Below are 17,844 nucleotides of genomic sequence, written 5' to 3' on the forward strand. Positions count from 1 at the left end.
GGGGGGGGACCCCAAACTATTTTTTTTTCTTTATTTTTAATTGCCAGCATTCTTTTGTTTACATTCAGCTGTCAGTGGGGAAGCAAAGCAAAACTAAACTAAACAAATTCCGAAACAAATACAGCAACATAACAAATTTGTCTGAAACTAAACTAAACGAATGTTTCCATTCTGCAAATGTCTATACACCTGTACTATCCTGTAAGGCAGGAAGACTGGCAACTCAAAGCTTGGGAGGATAATCTAGTGATCAAAGTGAAATATTCTTTCTCAGTATGAATATCTCCATGGTGCTTGCAGATACAGAGATCAGTGAGGTCTTCTTTTAAAAACAGAGTTTTGATTGTTAAGAATATGTAAATAATCTAATATCACAGTTCTACATGAGGCCTGGCCTGGGACCTACTCCATCCTGCGACTGGCCTATGAAGGAGAAACAGAAAACTGATGAAGTTATCTCTCCACTACCCACTCCTGTGACCATTTTCGTAGACATAGCTTAATTGTAAAGCAACTGCAACTTGCTCAGGATGCTGTAACTTGGTTTTCCAGTCTGTTGTGTAACAGATTACAGGAATTAAAGCCCTTTTTTATGGGTCACTTATAAAAGAAGACCGGCTCTGTAAAAGAAGGCCATCTTACACTTCTTTAACATCATCCCATGTCTAGAATCTCCATTAGTTCACTGCTCCTTGGTTGCTGTACATATTTTGCACTTCTGGGTGTGTAGGTAGCTGCTCCTCCTGCTACAAGTAGTGACTTTGAGAGGTATTCGCTCCACCTTCTCTGCCTTTTGGCTAAGATCAAGTGTAGTATCTGTATCAGTGTCCAGTAGGGGTGCTTTGCAGGCATTCTTGGTTTTAGGTGAGGATTGCTGGCTGTATAGTACCCCTACTGGTAGGATGGGGGCTCTGATGGTTAGTACCGGCTGGAAGAGAAACCGAGGTGCCCACAGGCTGTTGGGGCCCAGGAGTAATTCCCACCGAGAGAACTGGGGGGGCCCAGTTCCCCTTGATTTGAATGGGTCTACCTTGTCTGGCCAGGGAGGCAGAGAGTCCACGGAGCAGTGCCCCCTGAGAGTGGTCACCTCCAGGGTGCTCTTGGTAACACATGGGGGTGGGATCCCAAGTGTGAAAAGTGCACATGGTCACTGTTCTAAACACTTTTTCTGCAATGCGCCTTTTAGGGCTAGGCCTTTTGGCTAAGTCCAGGGCAATTTATTAACTATGGGCCTCAGGGCCTAGCCAGTGTAGAATTACAAGGCCACTTATTTATTTATTTATTTATTTTTCTACCCACTGTTTTGTCACCTTTCACTTTTGTGTGTTTTTTTCTCATTAGGATGGAGGGCGTGGGTCCTCGGGCCTGCCCTGGAGTCTAGGGGGAGGAAGTGTGGCCATTAGTTTCCTTCCTCCCCTGTTTTTGGGCGGTCTCTCTTTGGGAGAGCTCCCTGACTTAGTACTTGGTGGTTGGCTTTGGCTAGCCACAAGGAAAGGGGTCCGCCAGGCCTTTTGGATAGATGGACAATGTGGAAACCTTTATCCCGAGCCTTGCACCCTGGAGGATCAGGGTAGAGGTCCTACCCCTTCGGGGGGTGGACTAAAGATTTTTTTTGCACCTCCGCGGACTGTAAAAAAAATTTTAAATTTGACCCTCCTGGAAGGGTTGAATACTTGCAAGGGTAGGGGATCTCTAAAGCAACAGCATTTCAGTATTTTGGGGGAGATTTACTAAGATTGGAGCACTCAGAATCTGGTGCAGCTATGCAAGGTAGCCAATCAGCTTCCAACTTCAGCTTCAATTAAGCTTGGACAATAAAACCTGAAAGCTGGTTTTCTATGTAGAGCTGCTCCTGATTTTGCACGCTCCAGTTTTAGTAAATCAACCCCACGGGCAGCAGAACGGTAAGCATAGGTGGGCTTCTTTAATAGAACTGGCCCTCTTTTATATGTGACCCTCTGGTGACAGAGTTACATAACTTCTTATGGTACCTGCATGTGAAAATGCATTTTTTTTTTATTAGCCTTGAGTATAGTTTCAAGAACAGAATGAGTAAGTAATTATCCAATATTGTAATTCATTAATTTTTGCACATTTGTGACATGCTGCGGGCTCTCTTAGTACCTTGAAAATGACCTGTTCACAATTGGCTGTGTTACTAAACCCAGGACCCTGCATTCACTCTATCTGGTCTCCCACAGTACACAGAACATGGAAATGCAATTATTTTAGTAAATATAAACTGCTAAATACCTTTTCTCACCAGTTGTATATAGCAGTCTTGTGACTTCTATCAGTGTCGGGCTGAGCACTGGTTAAAGCTTGTAAGAGGAGTTCTCATTCTGCTCTGACTGTCCTGTGAGGCTGCACCCCTGACCCTCTATCTGAACAGTGCTGATTGGCCCAGTGCTGATCAAGTGCACCCTTACAAAGAAAATAAACTCTCTAGCAATACACACTAATCTGAGCATGTGCAGAATGACTCCTAGAGCTCTGTACTATCAGCAGATGGATTTGGGACTATGGTAGAAGTCGAGGATCAGAGAACACAGGATCAAACAGCCTATTTACACAAAGCAGAGGATTAACTCCTTAGCTTCCACAGTGAGTATAACAAGCATTCTTTGCTACACATACAGACTGATTTTACTATTGTGGGTTTAGTAACACTTTAAGCTAGTCATAGACACTTCAAAATTCATATAAAACACCTCAAAGTCTAGACATGGGTTGTCTTGTGCTTGAAAAAGTTCGATTGAAAAATTAAGAAAGCCACGTGGAAAATTGTTGGCTGATCAGTGATTATTGCATTCTATCAGTTGCAGTTGCAGTAACTGTTCGGGTATTCTGACAGCTTCTAGTGTCAGCAGCTGTCAAAGTACAATAGCCACCAGGGACTGAATGGGAGAAATCAATAGATTTCTCCATCCACACTAAACAGTGTGGATGAAAGAATATATCGATTTCTCTCATTCAGCCCCACAGGGGTTAGATGAGAGAAATGGAAGCATGCATATCTAGCCTTACACTTCTCTGCAATATGAATTATTTCTTAATCATCAGGGTAGCAGTAAAGTCAGACAGACACCCCTGCTTACCATGGCTCCTCAGAGCTGCCCTGTCTAACTACTTTAAAGTGCCCCAATCATCATCCAGGAAAACTCTCCTTGTCATCACTTAACTATGCTTACAGTTGTTCTTTTTAGTTTAACAAATCAGGACTCATTTTTTGCCTTAGTCATGTTACAATGTATAAGGTTTTGTTATTTTGGTAGATTATTACATGAAAGACATTTTTTGCTTTGCTACATGTTCAATATAGATACTGGAGAAGATGGTGCTTGCAGCAGAGGAAAGCGGGGAACACCCACACATTCATCTCATAGCATATTGGCAGATATAGTGCAGCACATTTTTTAAAGAAAAAAGTAGCAATTGTAAATCAAAATCAGATGCAAAGATGCAGCATTAAAAGCATCATCTGATACTTATGATAGCAATGTCCATTGAATCAGGAATTCCTTTAAGTTTTCTAAAATAGTCTAACCTGGAGGTACAACCTTCTGTTTAATTAAAACTCACGTTAAATATGGTGACAGGAAAATAGCTTGCAATAAAATATTGAAGAAAGATATAAAAAAAAAAATCATGTTATATCATATCAACATGTCGGCAGACCTTATTCACCACCAGTTCCCACCAAGCTGCCCAAGGGCACTGGTCCCCCTCCCTGCCTTCCCATATGGAAGAAAAATATATTTGATATATTTTTTTAAAAATATTCTTTCCAAATATATTGCCATATATTTGAAATGCTAAAATTTAGGCCATATTCAATATATTTCAAAATATATTTTAATATATATATATATATAAAATTTATATTTATCAAAATATATTGAATATGGCCACTAATAGTGTTTTATCACTCTTACTGTGGGGTCTGAACTCAGAAAGTCCAGCCATCATTTCTACTTCCTCTCCATCATGAGTCCTCTCTGCTCTGGCCCCTCTCAAAGTCTCTCGTCAGCCTAACTGTAAAGGGCACACTCCTTTCCATGCTAAAAACCTACATATTGAAAAAGTCCCCCACAAGGATACACATAGTCCTTGGTACATGCAAGAGCTCTCAAACAGCAGTCCATAAAAGGGCCTCAGGAACACAGGGGAAGTTTAGTCCATACTGCTATCAGTCTCTAAGGCCACCTCAGCACCATTGGGATTCTCTCCCACCAAGGGTGCACATGCTCACAAACAGTTAAGGGACTGTCTGGTAACAGTGCCACTCTTCATGTCTGTTGCTCCAAGTCCTGCTGCTTGGTCACAGACAGGGGCAGACTGACAACTCATGGGGCCCCCGGGCAATAGGGGATCATGGGGCCCCTGTGTCCTCGCCCACACTCAAAAAAGCCTATGAAAAAGCCAATGAAAGGTACCGGGGCATCTCATGGGGCCCCCTACTGACCCCGGGCCCTCGGGCAGTGGCCGAGTGCTTGAATGGTCAGTCCGTCCCTGGTCACAGACACGAGTACTAGAGTCTGCCACTTCCTCACTGCCAGGTTTGATTAGCAACAATCTCTCCAGGAGAGGTATTATGGCAGGTGCTTTACAGTCTTCCTCCGCAGGCTCTCCACGGCAGTCAGGACCCCAATGGCACTGAGAGATCCCTTTCACTACTCACTCTCCACTTAGGGTATTGGATCAGTAAAGCCCAGATGTACTGCCCCCGAAGATGGAATTGGGTCATCCTTGCTGCCGACCCTTGCTCACACGGCTTCCTTTTCAACACAGCATGTTCATACAGCTGGACAATTTCAATGAGGCACATGCTTCCTCCATCCTACAATCTGCCTCTGGCACTTCTCCAACCACTGAAGCTGACACATCCTCCACAGGTAGTGATATGCCCTATCCTGCCAACTATGCCAAGTGTAGGTAGTCCTGATTCCCTGCCAGATGCTGTCAAGCTGGACAAGGGCTTGCCCTGATTCTTGTTCTTCAGATAGGGTATGCATGTACCTGTACATGGAAGAAACTGTGCCATATTGTGTCTTGCATGCTCCAGGCCTGAGGTGCACCTTCATTGTAGTACTCAGATTTTTCCTAGCCTGTGGCCCACCTTCTTAAATTAAGCATGTCCACACGAATAGCCTTTTAATGCTTTTACTGTAAGGTAACAAGTTAACCATTCTGTACAGCCACTTCTCTCCATCATGTGGCCTCTAAGAGTCTCTTGCCAGCCCATCCCTTAAGAGTGCACTCCTTTCCAGGCTATAAACCTACAGTACATATTGTAGGTCAGAGGTAACCTCATCCCATACTCCTGTATAAGGGGCACAGTACTCCACTAGCTAGCATTACCCAGAACTGGTACCTCAATAAAAGGGGTACTAACCCTTGTCTACAAACATAATTATGCAAGCTCTCTAGGGTCCTAAATGAAATAAAAAATGAAAATTTAATTTCTCAGAGCTGATATACGTCAGAATTTAATTAAACCGGTATGGATGTAGCCATCAAGGGGTTGGTGGGGCATATGCACTGACCACCTTGAGGAACTACCATGGGTTTGTGGAGGCACAAACAGCTCCGCCATGCACCATGTTATATTATTTGCTATATATATGAACTGGCAGTGAACGAGTGGGAGATCTGGTTAATCGATTGCACATGAAGCAGATTCCAGATCTGTCATCTCATTCCTATGTTAAACTTAAGGTGCAACTATGTTCACAACAAGCAACTCACACTAAAGCACTGTCTGTATAAAGTATTAATAGAACTCACCAATTATGCTTTTTTTTCTCTGTAATATACTACTGAAAACTGCAGTACCTCCCCAAGTTCACTCAGGGAAGGTAAGTGCTTGCAGGTCTGGATGGCCTTTTTAATGATAAACATGGCCGGTATTGACCTTTGGCTGTGATGGGTGTGCTTCTGAGGCTATCCAGACTGCTGAGGACAGCACTTCTGGTGTTCTTGCAATGGGATTGCTGAGAGTAAGGGATAGAAGAAAATGGAAACCTGGAGGTTATTACAAGTATTGAGAGTGAACAATTGTGCCACTGACTGCACTGCAACCAACTGCAAAGCAAAGGTAGGTCGCTGCATAAAAGAAGTAGGACCAATAACTGAAGATTGCAATAACATATTACATAAACGTGGGCAATAACTACTGATTGCAGTAATATATCACAAATAAATGGCATAACTAGTGAGCTCTTACTTATAGTGTGTACAGGCAGCTTTAGTTCGGAAAGTTTGCTGTGGGCACATGGTGGCTCCCATTATCTCTGCTTTGCCTGTAGAAAGTATGCAGATCAGGAAAAGTCAGATGTCCTTGTCTGTATATTTTTTTTTGAGTTAGGCTTCATGTACACGAACCTACCCTGAGCACTGGCCGTGGGAAACCGCAAATCATGGCAAAAACCATGGTTACCACATTCTGCCGCCATTTTGCGTTTTCCCACGATCAGCGGTCAAAATGTTCCTATCCTGAACTCTATTCTTCCACGCTCAGGAGAGGGAAGTTTAACCTCACCTAAACGCAGCAGCTTTTAACCTCTACTAAAAGACTATGTGTACATGGACACATCGGCTGTTAGGGAGTTTAGTTTAGGAACTTTGGCAAAAAAATGCCAAAAGCTCCTAAACTTGAGTTTAGGAGCTGCTCGTGTACATGAAGCCTTAGTGTTTTAGCAGGACAACCAGACAATCGGTGTTTTCCAAAGGACAGGTAAGCAATGGCAGCCCCCATGTCTGTTAGGACAGGTTTCCTTTAAGCCAACATTTCAGAAGTCTGATTTCTGGCTTATTATCATACAACTGGAAGAATTCTGCAATAATAGCTCAGAGCTCCAAGGATACATATATACGATTATAGGTCTGATGTAGCATATGATTCAGTGCTTCTAAAAATAGTTTCAATTTTCTTTAGAAAGGCACATATAGGCAAAAAGGTATGTTCAATGCATGTATTTGTTGGTGAATTTATTTGTGGCGTCATTTATGTGTGGCCACATCCAACAGAATTCTAGAGAAAATGCTTGTAAGTGCGTTAAAATACCAAAAAATAAATAAATCCAAGCATCACAAGCACATTTTCTTGTGATACATTTGACAACTGAAAAATTAAAGTGACCCTGTAAGCCATTTCTAACATAAAAAAATATCCAGTCAGTAATGTGATGCTGGAACTGCTAGCGATTTACGGTCACCAGTAAAATCTATAGTTTAACATATTTTCCTAAATGTTTTCAGCAAAAAAATATTTTAAAAAATGTTTTTTTTAATCAAGTAAATATTACATATTGCAGATTAGAATTTCATATTTATCAACCAGCAAATAGAGCTCTAAGAAGGACCTTTATGAAGTCTTAGATAGCAGCTGATGTGCCTAAAGAGCTAAATGAATGACAAAAAGGGACAACCCCGGGACAACCCCACCCCTGTGCAAATAACTAGTGTACTGAAGAGTCCACCAGAAATCAAACAGTGCATACAGAGCTTTCCTATTAGAAAGCCCAGTAATACAAAAGAAAAACATATATTTAAAATAAAGATTGGTGGACACTAACAAGTTAAAAAAATGTATATCAAACATCAGTTCATAAAATTCTCATTTGAAAAATTAAAGAAAAAAAATGGTCAAAAATGATTATAGTTCCCCCTTAAATAGACCCATAATAAAATATTTAACACCAATCCTATACCTGTAAAGAAGAGTTTGAATACTTGCCTACAAAAAGGAAAGGATAGATCTTGGGAATCCCACTAGAAAGGAGAATGGCAGAGCTTTCCACTACGTAAGGGTCACCAAAAGCAATTCGGATGAAGAAAAAAAGAGTAGATACCACATCAGCTCCTGTCCAAAATGTATATTTATTGTAAAAAGTTAAAATATCATAACAAAAAGTACAAATCGCAAAAGCTTTTATAACTTGTTGTGATTTCTGCCTTTTTTCAAGATTCTTTATCGGTTTTCAATAAATTATACTTTTTGGACGGTAGCTGGTGTGGTTTCTGTGCCCTTTTCTTCTTTTTTTTTTTGTTCTGCGAGTTTGAATATTTACCCCCAGTGCTGCCTATATTCCTGAACGCCACTTCTAGTAGTGTCACTCCCCGTGGTCCCCACTGCTCTAAGGGCCCGTTCACACCACATTTTTCTGCATCAAAAAAGCTTGGAAAGGAGGTTATATGGGTTCCAATGGCATAGTTCACACCAGCACAGTGCATTCCAGTGCTTTTTTCCTGCACAGAAGTGTACTGGAATGCAGTATAAAACATCAAAAAGACATAAAAAAAGCACTGGACCCAAGTACAAAAAAAAGTGAAAAAAAACAGGAAAAGGAAGCCTGAGGCTCACCTTCACTTTGCAAAGCATACCCAGTCAAGTGCAAATAAAATAAAAACAATATCTTTGCTTTCACGATTGAATGTTGGAAGTCAGCAGAACTTCACCTCATTCACTAAACGTTTCCTTGCAACGCACCTGCTTTTGCAAAGTAACCGGTCTATTTGCCTTTAGTAAATCAACCCCATAGACTTGGACTGGCAGAAAGAGCCGTGGAAACATGGTGCAGTACTATCAGGAAGCAGCACGTGCATGTCTAATCAGCAGCTAAATATAACTTGTATTTGGTTGGGCCTGTACCCAAAAAAACCTAGGCATCAGGGCCGGTGCTACCACTAGGTGAACTAGGCAGCCACCTAGGACTACGCTCCCCTCCCCCCAGATTTCAGTTGTGTGCCCCCACCCAGGTTAATCTTTCCATGGATGCTGTGCCTGGCCGCTGAGTGCCTTCCCCCATCCCCACACTCACAGTTGGGACAAGGGGAGAACAGCCTGGAGCAGTGAAGCCTGCAAAGGAGAAATGACAAGAGAGAGCCGAGAGGTGCGGGCTGTGCTCTCCTCTACTGTCATTGGAGAGATCCTCCATACAGCAGATGATACAGGATTGCTCATACAATCGGCATGTTCAGTGTTTGATTCATTTCCTGGCTCCCTGCTGCCCAGAGATGAGTGGTCATTGGAGGAGATAGGGGGCAGGATAATCAATCTGTGTACAGTCTGATCCAAGAGCGAGTCATCTGCTGTATGGAGGATCGCTCCACTGACAGGAGGGAGAGCACAGCACAACCCGCACCTTTACCTGGTTTCTTGCCTGTAAGGTTTTTTTTTGGGGGGGGGGGGGGGGCTTACATGCCAGGGGAACTGTACACAGTGAAAGAAAGGAGGGTGGGGAGGGGTTACAATCGTTTATGCTGAGATGAGAGGTTTGTGCAGTAGGGGGATGGGGGCTATTTGTGCTGGGAATGGTAATGGGGATGATTTGGGGGGGGAATTTGTGCTAGGAGAAGGAATAGGGGGATATGTGCCAGCTAGACATAGGAGGGAGGTTTGGGGGGGTTGGTGATTTGTGTTAAAAGGGGGAGGGAATTTGGGTAGGGTGGCAAGGGAAGGGCAATTTAGAGGAGGAATGATTTGTGGGAATTTGTCCTAGGTAGGGGGGATTGAAGGAAGAGTATTGATGCTGGAATGTCGGGATTGGGGGGATATGTGTGTGTGGGGGTGCTAGGAGAGGGGATTGGGGGAGAATTTGTGCTAAGAGGGGGGATTTGTATTAGGAGGGGGGATTTGTGTTAGGTGAGGGGACTGAGGGGGATTTGTGTTAGGAGGGGGGATAGGAAGGCTTTGTGCTAGGAGAGGGAATTGGAGGAGGATTGGTGCTAGGAGGGGGGATTTGTGTTAGGCAGGGGGATTTGTGTTAGGTAAGAAAACTGAGGGGGTTTTGGGTTAGGACGGGGGATTGTGGAGGATATGTGTTAGGAGTGGGATTTGGGGGGGGGGATTTGTGTTAGGAGCGGGGATTGTGGTGGATTTGTGTTAGGAGCAGGATTTTGGGGGGGGGAATTTTTCCAGTAGGTGGGATTTAGGTGGGGAAGAAGGATTTTTCCTGGGAAGGGTAGTTTGAAAGTTTTTAGGGGGTTGTTCTAGGAGGGTGATTTGTGGTAGAAGGAGGGATGGGAGGGAATTTGTCTTAGGAGGGGGTCTGGGGGGTAAAATTGTGCAAGGAGGGGGGATTTGTGTTAGGTGAGGGGATTGTGGAGGATTTGTGTTAAGAGCGGGATTTGGGGGGGGGGTGTTAGTAGTAGGATTTGTGTGGAAATTTGTGTTAGGAGAGGGGGATGGGGGGGATTTGTATTAGGAGGGTGGTGTGGGGGGGTAAATTGTGCCAGTAGGAGGGATTTAGGTGGGAAGGAAGGATTTTTGCTGGGAAGGGTATTTTGGAAGTTTGGAGGGGGTTGTGCTAGGAGGAGGATTGGAGGGGGATTTGTTGTAGAAGGGGAATGGGGGGGGGGATTTGTGTTAGGAGGGGGCATGGGGGGTAAAATTGTGCTAGGAGGGGGGATTAGGAGGAGTTGTGCTAGGAGCCGTTGATTTGTGCTGGGGGCGGGGATTTAGGTGGGGACGAAAGGATTTGTGGGGATTTGTGCTAGGAGGCAGGATTTGGGGGATTTATTCTAGGAGGGGGGATTTAGAGGAGAGGATTTGTACTAGGGTGGAAAATTTAAGGGGAAAGAGGATGCGTGCTAGGAGGGATGAAGCAGAACTATAGGTGATTTTTTTTTTGGGGGGGTGGGGAGGGGCAAGCAGCTGGTCTTGAAAATAGTCCAGCACTGGCCCTGCTGGGCATTACAATCACAAGGAGGTCTGATGGCGAAGTTAAAGTGTATATTACCCTCACCCTCTAATAACAACCTATTCAGTAAAAAATCGAAATGAAAGGCAAAACATTTGTGTATATAAAAAAACCCTTATAAATACCTTTTATTTCCCTTTTTATAAGTGATCACATACCCTCTTTTCTTAGCTGCATTAAGAGTTCAGGGATGTGGGGGAAGAGAAACAGCAGCAACCTGATTTTCCCAGTGAATGGCTCTGGAGGGTGGGGGATGTGTCAGCATATGTCTTATCATTGGAGAGCAGGTTGAGTTCTCAGCACAGCTAAAGAACTGACCACACTGCCGCCATGCCTAGGGTGGTCAGTTTTAATAGGAAAGCAGATAGACTGGCAGGAACACCAAGTACCTCACACAAAGGAGGAAATACAAAGAGAACAGGATACTTTTTAACACAAGTACATGGTACAGCAGACACGCATCAGGAATATGAAATGTTGGATTTTACAACATTTACAATCTAATAGGGTAGATATGCAGAGCAGCTATCTATTTGAGCAGGATGGATGAAGGATGATAAACAATGTAACATTAGGAGAAATTTTGATGTTAAGTTATGGAATGAATTTAGAGTAAGACACCATAACTAGTAAATTCTAAAACATGGGGGGAAAAAAGCCAAAACAGATAAATGAGAGTCAAACTGCATGGAAATATAATTCTTGTCCCTGGCCCAAACAGAATACTTTATATGAGATCAGAGAAGGTAGATGAGATGAGCACTATGGCTGTCCGTCTGATCATAAGAGCTGGAGTAAGCCGAGTACAGGATAACAGTACATGGGATGAAGGGATACCAGAGAACAAAATAAGGAAAACTCATTTAGGCAGGAAACGTTCGAAGAGAGTAAAAAGAAAGTGAGAGAATGATATGCATGTGTTGTGTAAATAAATGGGAAAAATGTAAGCAATTTTAGAGAGATCATTGTGTATGTGTGGGAATGGGTCTGCTGGGGTTTTTAGTCCTGGAGGTCTGTGTAGATCTTCCACTCCTTTCCTCTTTCCCATGACAAGAACATGCTGGGACGAGACACAAGTGATAACTGGCAAGGACACAGATAATATAACTACAAGTTTTCATAACATCATGTGCCAGCTTAATTCATCTGATAAACAATGTGATGACAGTAATCATGGTAAAATGAAGGTTATATTTAAAAGTGCATATACTATGTATAAAATAACACAAATGAAATATCCTTTGATAGTGGAAACAGGTGCATTTAAGAAAGTGAAAAGCTTTTAGGTTAAAAAAAAAAAAAAAAAAAAAAGAAAACCCCTTATATTGTTCTTTTTTAGGGTGTATTGTTCGGGAGTATATTTTGGAGTACGTTATTTCAGTGTAATAACAAGGCTAATCAGAGGTCATTTTTAGCACAATGATAGGTCCAGGGATAGTTGAAAAGAGCTTATGTAACCCTTAGAGTCATTTAAAGTCCACAGCACCCTTAAAAAAAACGGAAACCATTTTAATTTTGTCTTTACCATTAACTTCAATGCATTTTACCAGTCAGTGGAATTTTGCCAAAATTTGGGGGAAATGAAAACTCTTAATTTTGCTCATCTTTGGGCTTCATGCACTCGCACTTCCAGCACCAAGCATGTGCAATGTCCACCATTGCATGCAATGTCCAACATCCTAGTGTGCCTTCAAACACTCAGGGAAATGGTATATGTTAGAAAGTAAAGCTGAATTCCAAATTTACTTTCAGTCTTACACAGTTGTACAGGATCCTCTCCCTTACTGAATAATCTGATTTAACTGCACACTGTGTGCTTCTCACACTGTGCATTAGAAGCTGCAGCAAGTCAGACAGAGCCCATTCCTAGCTGTATGATGCTAGGCATACTCTACCCTTTTCTCCTCAGCCTCACTGTCCATGTCCCATCCCTTTTATTCATTTCAGTTACTTTGAGTATGGAGGTTGAACATATGGGTGTTATCTAGGATGGTCTTCAGATTTCAGGAAGCGATACACACCCTTTTCCACCAGCCATACTTCTTACATTGCATAGAGAATATCGGAAACCCAGTGATGACATCACCAGACCTGAAATAAGGTATGCAAGTGTAGCGCTACCCCGGAAGGAGCTACTTGGTCATTTAGGTTCTCTGTTCTGCACCTTGAATCCAAGCACATACAGCCCCTCAGACACAACTGGCTGAGAGAAAGTTAATGCAAGCACTCATAGGACCATAAGTGTAGATACCTTTAACTTGGTTATGAATTAGTACTAGGAAATAGACACAAGAATGTTTAGTTGTAAATGCATTGGTACGGGTTAGAATAAATGGTGGTTTGAGCATAAATGAACACACAGAAGGTAGTTTCAGACACAGTCCACTAGACAGTATATTCACTCTGCCAAGGCAACTTAGAATAGAGTTCTGTACCACTAGACTGGGATTAGCTCATGAATCAGCGAAGTCAACAATAAATGGTGCATATAAACGTTAACTGCAATGTGAATTATAATACTACAACTAATCTACAGTGAACTCTAGGAGAATGGCTAAGATATGGTGGAATGTCCCCTTTGAGGTACCTTTTAGCATAAGCAATAACTGAAGGTCTTTGTGTAATAGCTGTACAGGGACAATCTTTAGTCAACTAACTATTAAGCCGACTAATGCTGGGGCCCAGTTGTACCATTGGTGCACATGAGAACAGTCTCAGTCAAGCTGCAGGCAGCAATAAGGCTACTAGATGGCTGTATAGTCAGGTCCTAAGGGGTGCAGTCTTTCTAGCAGCAGATAGTAATTCCCCACAGCAGCTCACCAGTCCCAGTGATATTGAAGCTCACCATCCAGTTACACACAGAGACTAGTCCACTCTCTGCTCTGCACCCAGTTGACTCTGACTGTCGGCATATCTGAACTCACCAGTCTGCATCCTGCTCAGGCTCCTGTAATGCAGCAGTGATGGTGCACACTGGACAGCTATGTGCAGTCTCCAGGCTTGCTCATGGCTAGAGGCAAGCTGTGTCCTGTACAGCCTGAGACAAAGTAGCCCTTTCCCTTCCTCCTGGCAATCTCCCTCTGGGAAATGACGTTCAAAAGCTCTCGATTACAGTAGAGTCTCTCTCGTCTGGACTACAGTTCCCACAATGAAGTGCTGCCTGACAGTTTATTGAACTCTTCCTGCTCAGCAGTTCCCTCCTCCTGCTGAAATAGCTGTCAACAAGTTCAGCACCACAGGGCGGCAGTTACAGAGAGCAGCTGCAACCAGTGTTTCTCTCATTCTCCATTCTTAGCCAAGCGTCTGGCTACACAATAAAAACAGAAAGGTTTTATTTGAAAATGCCATTAGTATGTTGATGATGGGGGTAGGATGAACCAAGGAAGGCAAAATATAAGTAGATTAAACTTCAGTTGTAACTATGTAATGTCTCTGGGGAGAGAGAGAGGTTCCAGATAAATACATTATTAAAGAGGAACTGATCATTCAAAGTTAACATACGCAAAACTGTAGGTCAGGCCATTGGCTCCCCCTTGCTGTTAATCACAGCAAGTGAGCCAATGAGGAAAGAGAGGGGGTAGGGTCGAGCCATGGCTCTGTGGGAGGAACCAGAAGCACTGGCGGTGAACCCCAGAAGAGGAGGATCAGGGCTGCTCTGTGCAAGACCAATGCACAGAGCAGGTAAGTATAACTTGTTTTCTATTTTTTTAAATTGCCTTTAATATCACTTTAACCCCTTCCCGCCAGCGCCTCCCGGCCCTTTAAGAGTTTCAGACGCCGGGAAGCGGGATGGAATTTAGGAATAATGTGACCGCCGTGACGCGTTGTCACGGCAGTCGCATAATCGGGAAAGGTCCCGATCGAAAGAGAAGACCGGGACCTTTCCGTGAGTACCAGACATGTGTGCTGGGAGCGCGTAGGGCGCGCGCTCTCAGCACATATGTTTTTTTTTAATTGAACGCAAATGTGCGGCCGCTCAGCGTCTAGGCCCAGATGCCAGGAGGCCGCACATGTGTGCTGCCGGCGTGAAGAGGTTAAGGACCAATAATGCACATTGCTATGCAAAACAAATGGGCCCTTAGTAGCCTGACATCTGATATTGATCATTAGCTTTACTGCCAATCAACATATTGAAAAACACAATGAAGGAATAGGTAAATAGATATTCATATATAAAGGATGATAAATCTGCCAGGATCCAAGCCAAGATAGATAGCAGATTATTTGTTTTTTTATAGCAGGAGAAGCCACTGATAATTTCTGCTTTTACACATCAGAGGTGAATGTAAATCTTTCCTATAAGAAGCAGCACAGGATCGGTGTATCCCACTTAGCAATTAAAAATCCCCATTAAATTGTAAAACAGTCAGGCCTGTACTAATGGTACCGGAGGTCAGCTGTGAAATAGGATAAAAGATGAAAGGTAAGGGAAGTAGACTTTGAACAGCAGATAATCCAGACAGTAGTCCCCAGAGGAAGGGGACTTTTACTTTAATTTCTAGAAACTGGAGTGTAGGATCGCTTGTATTCTATTAATGTATGTAAATACAGATACACTGGTGGTTATCCTGAGTTCTCTAGTCTGATACAAATATGTAGAAGTAGCAGATATTCACAGGGATGGGCAGAACTAAAATAGTCTGGAAGATAGACAACTGAATCAACCTTCACAGCAGATATGGTAGTGGGATGGCCACATACATTTGAAGACTATGCTGTGTGTTTATGATGTAAGATATCATCTGTAATTATCCTTCTGAATGCTACAATTAATGCTAAAAAAGAACACTTTGGCATACCTAGCCTTTGAATTCCAGGCACCAAAAAAATTTGTTTAATTATATTCCTCACTATCCACAGATTATATAAATTGATTTTGTGTGCACCAAATGCCTTTGCAAACCCAGATATTATCTTTAAAAAGTAGCAGGGACATCACCACTGTACTGTAGTGAACAAAAACAGAGCGCACACACCTTGCGCATTACCTCAGTAAACAGTTAGTAAGTTTATTGATTTTAGAAGATATACTCACAAAAGTAGTATTAAAACAGGCATAGAAAATCCAAAAGTGCATCCTACAATAAGGGGACACATGCGAATCCCATCTGAAGGGGAAGAATAATGCTGATGCATTTCGAAGGGGGGTCCATTCTTCATCAGAGCTACTGTACAGCCTGTGAAGAGAGCAGAGCTGTAGGAGGGACCCAGCAGACTCCACCCATTACAAGCTGCCTGTAGAAAACTACAGGAGGGGGCGGACACAAGACCAGGGACCCTGCACAAGGAGAGAGGGCAGGAATGACTGGTCTTTATTACAGGAAGCTCTTGCAAAAAGAAAGGTTTCACACTGGATTACTGCACAGATCTAGAAGAATGACACAAAGCACACCTAGTTTCAAGTAAGAATATACATGCCTCTTGTAATTAGGTGATATATTCGCTTATGCTAGAATTCAGCTGTAAATGTAACAAGATAAAGCCATTTTGATCTTGCATAGGGTAGTGTTCAGGACTCGCAATGCCATGAAGCTTTCTGCTTCAGACTCCAAACATTAAGGCATGGTTTACACTGTTAGAGTGCATTAACATAAGCGTGTTGACATGTGTTACTTTGCATGTTAACGGGCTGCCCAATGTGCTAAAATGCACCAAAGATGGTGCATATATTAGTTTGTAATGCAGCGTACCACGATGCATGGTAGTGCATTACTGTGAGTTATGGTAAGATGCAATTCATGCCCGTTGGCGAGGTGCAATGGGGTCCCATTAAGAATAAATGGCATCGCACCAACCCAAAGAACAAACATTTTTGCACATTGCGGTAAGTTGCATGCTAATGCATGCAATACTGCAGCAGAACAGTGGGAACTCGGCCTTGAAATACCACTGCTGAATAATTGGCAACCACAACATGAATTTGGGAGCAAAAAAATTATTTTTTACATTGCTGTAGTCTCCTCCGCAATACTATGATTTTATATGTGATAACCAAGTTCTTGGACTGTAATCAAGTATAAAAGATGACTTTGTATTTAGAGGAAGCCATGGACTGGGGCTAGACTCATTAACACACATCTGCAATTTTACCTCTAAAAGCTGATGCTGGCAAAGTCCACATTGCATGGACAATTAATACACATGGCTGTTGTTGGAGGATATGCTCTCCTGTACTCTCCCCCACTGAAGTTCATGCCCAGAAGATGGAACAATTACTAAATTAGTATGGAGAAAGCATGCTTCAAATTTCAATTAAAAAAATAAAAAGTGCAATAATCAAAAGCTTTTGTTTGATCCAGTTCATAAGCAGAAAATCATCAACTGATGCCAGACACGAGTCTTTATGTGAACATTACAGGAAAGTACAGAGGAGATGACGACCCTGGGTTAATCACTTTTTACCAGTAAAATCTGCGTTGCAATATTAGGAAATCATTATTAATGAGCACAGACAAGTGTCTGTTATAGGAGAAATGTTAATGAACAGAATGAAGGACATTGTCACACCAGCAGTTTTGTAGCAGTGACAACTAGAAGGCTTTGAATAGTGTGTTTGCTGCCAGTTGTTGATGAGTGTGAGTAAATAAATGTGTTCCTAAAAGCCTTAAAGTGGTAGGGAAGTCTGTTTGTAACTTGTACCTACAGGTAAGCCAATAATAAAGCCAGTGGTGTCCCAAGGCAGGTGCAGGGGGTGCGTGCCACAACGGGTGACACCTACCGCACGGGGTGACACCGGACCAGCTCCACGAAAAGGTAAGTTGTAAAGAAAGCCGACGATCCCCGTAGGATGGTTTGGATCTGTGGATTGGGGAGCATAATGGATCAGACTCCGATCCATTATGCTCAATCCGCAGATCAGAACCATCCTGTGGGGATCGTTGGCATGCAACCTATACGGGGTGACACGGGCCCTCTCCACGAAAAGGTAAGTTGTAAAGAAAGCCGACAATCCCCGCAGCATGGATTGGATCTGCGGATTGGGGAGCATAATGGATCGGAGTCCGATCCATTATGTTCAATCTGCAGATCCGATCCATTCTGCGGGGATCGTCGGAGGGGGTGTCACCAAGTGTTATCGCACCGGGTGACACCATCCCTAGGGACGCCCCTGAATAAAGCTTCCTTGTAGGTACTGTAAATA

The 17,844-nt window shown here is 42.9% G+C and overlaps 1 protein-coding gene and 1 pseudogene across 8 annotated transcripts in view; one reads left to right on the forward strand and one right to left on the reverse strand.

Annotated features, from left to right (window-relative positions):
- The window catches only part of PROM1 (prominin 1), a 254,289-nt gene that overhangs the window by 224,892 nt on the left and 11,553 nt on the right, over nucleotides 1–17,844 (reverse strand). The gene's annotated exons all lie outside the window — the stretch shown is intronic.
- LOC149462107 (U2 spliceosomal RNA) lies at nucleotides 778–894 on the forward strand (annotated as a pseudogene).

Source organism: Staurois parvus, unplaced genomic scaffold (assembly GCF_062004578.1).
Source record: "Staurois parvus isolate SC_StPar_1 unplaced genomic scaffold, SC_StPar_1.0 ptg000186l, whole genome shotgun sequence".
Taxonomy (NCBI): Eukaryota; Metazoa; Chordata; class Amphibia; order Anura; family Ranidae; genus Staurois; species Staurois parvus.